Source organism: Montipora foliosa, chromosome 12, assembly GCF_036669935.1.
Source record: "Montipora foliosa isolate CH-2021 chromosome 12, ASM3666993v2, whole genome shotgun sequence".
Classification (NCBI taxonomy): domain Eukaryota; kingdom Metazoa; phylum Cnidaria; class Anthozoa; order Scleractinia; family Acroporidae; genus Montipora; species Montipora foliosa.
The window spans coordinates 20417029-20419528 of NC_090880.1; the positions used below are offsets into that span (position 1 = coordinate 20417029).

General features: G+C 39.8%; 1 protein-coding gene across 1 annotated transcript in view; it reads left to right on the plus strand.

Moving 5' to 3' along the window:
* LOC137979531 (tolloid-like protein 1) overlaps positions 1-2500 on the plus strand; it is a 40051-nt gene that overhangs the window by 35279 nt on the left and 2272 nt on the right. The window lies entirely within an intron of this gene.

Sequence of the window (2500 nt, forward strand, 5' to 3'; positions counted from 1 at the left end):
CATGACTATAAAAATGCTTATAGATAAGGTCATCGCTCTCCTTATTAACAGCAGACATTCTAGAATGGGCTCTTAAACGGCTCTTGTGGTTGTTGAACCTCAACCTAAACTTAGTGGTGGTGGAGCCAACATACTGGAAACCACAAACCTTGCAACTAATTAAGTAAACAATATTCCTAGAATTACAATCCAAGCTGCGATTTATAGTATAGCTAGTACAAGTAGCATGGCTAGAGAACCTATCTCCTACAATAAGATAATTACAAACATCACATCGGCTACTAGCACATTTATGAGTTCCTCGGGTACCCTAAATTTCCCGATCTAGAGGTCGTAATATAGTCGGTCGAAATATATAGGTGTCTTTTATAAACGTTAACGTGTCTTGTCTTTATCTGTGTTTTATATATTGCTTCATGAAGAAAACATCTAAACGTATTGGATGCTTGTGAAAGACTTTGTATATGCATATATCACATGAGTTAAATTCCATACACACTGAAGCATCGCTAGAGTTTACATACATCGGTAATATGATATTTACCGAAACCGTTTCAGATCTTAAATTATAAAACAATAAGAGCATTTATTGCACATAACATGAGAATTTTATTCCGTAAAGCTCATTTGTACAAATCTATACGCTTTATTTTCACTCGTGAAAAAGGCCTATACAGCCAATCAGAATGGCGTACAGCTATTTCACATGTGGAAGTATAACTAATCAACGATAGCGTAAAGGCGTTTCCATGCCAATCACTCGTGCATCTCGTGCAAATCGTGCAAATCGTACTTTGTTATTGAATTAAATTAAATTTGCATTTGGTTCTATTGTTAGTGAGTTTTTGTTTCTAATTCGCGTTCAGAAAACTATGTTAATGAAAATTCTCGTGTTACGTGTAATAAACAGTTTACGACATAGAAAGTGCTTTGTACAGGGTTTTATTCACTCGTTGTATGTGTCAAAAACCCTCACTCGCTCGTTCCTCACTCGTTCGGGTTTTTGACACAAACAACTCGTGCATAAAACCCCGTACGCCGCACTTTCTATGACGTAAACTATATGTATTAGGTGACATATTATTGGTTGTTAGGGATGCTATTGAACCCAAGGAGGAATTTGCGCTTGTTCTTGCAATTTGAAAGAAGCTCATTTCGTTTTTTAAGTGTCGCCATGTCCATGTCGGACAACTTAACTGATGAGTGGATCAACACTTTAATTTGTTGGTCTACGAGACAGTAGTGTAATTATATCCACATGAAACGATATTGATGAGGAAAGCCTTGTTATCACAGTTCCATTATTTTTGAGAACTATTCTGAATTTATCAGTGTGAAACTCACCTAATTTATATGCTTATATATATTTGTCCCCCAAAAGAGACCATCGTTGATCTGGTTTTCATCGTCACTGACTCCGATCTCGTTTATATTTTTATGCAACTCTAGCTGAGACCTTCACGGCTATATGTAAAGGAGTTTTCCCCAGATAACTCTGAGTGTCTCCACAAATCTAGAGGGAGCGAGAGAGAGAATTCGATTCTGGCTCGGAAAAAAAAAATCTAACCATATATCAGGCTTAAGGGTGCGTAATTGATATACCCACTGCCCCTCCTTGTCTAACAACTTCGACTCGTCTGTAACCTGATGTATTAACCTAACACTCACATCCTCTAGTCCATGGTGTCCTGGCCCAAGCTATGTAAACAACACCATCGTTCCCCTTATCCCTGACTGAAAGTCGTAGATGCGCACTGCAGGGTACAGCGGACCTACTTTACCCAGGGTCCAGCGGGAGCGATGATGTGTTGAGGAATTTGCTATCATGGCGAATAAAACCAAGTTTCGATCATGTTCAATGTGCGTTTAATCCGAAGCTAATCTGCTTCACGCACGGAGACAGCTCTTATGGTTGTTAAACCTCAGTTTGAATTTGGTCTTTGTAGACAGAGCCCACATACTGGACTCCACAAACTTTGCACGAGATGAAATATATAACATTGGTCGAATTGCAGTCTAAACGATTAAAATGTTCTTTCCGTTGTATAACTGGGGAAAAGGTCCCCCAGATCAAGGAAAGCGCAAACATTGATCGACGTGTGGATTCTACCTAGACAAAGATTTGGCTTACTTACGTTGTTGATTAAATCATCGAGCTGAAATCACGCTCGCAAACATGACAGTTTTTAAGCACAACACCACTAAAGCCACTAGCCTTATATCGGCGCGGAAGATTATTGGAAAGGAAGCCAACAAGGACTTAAGTTTTCTGAGGATAGCTGGCCCGTCAACTCGAGCTTGTTGTTGCCACTAACTTCCTTGCTGGCCCGGTTATGAAAAATCCCATGTAGGATAGGAAGCGAGCGGCAGACATTTTACGTCTCTGCATACGCAAGAAATTTTCTCCTGCTCAGAATTCGCTTCTACTTTCACACTATCCGGCTACAAAATAGTCTCCACATCTACTTTCTGGGGCGAAAGACCGCCACCTTCTGAAACA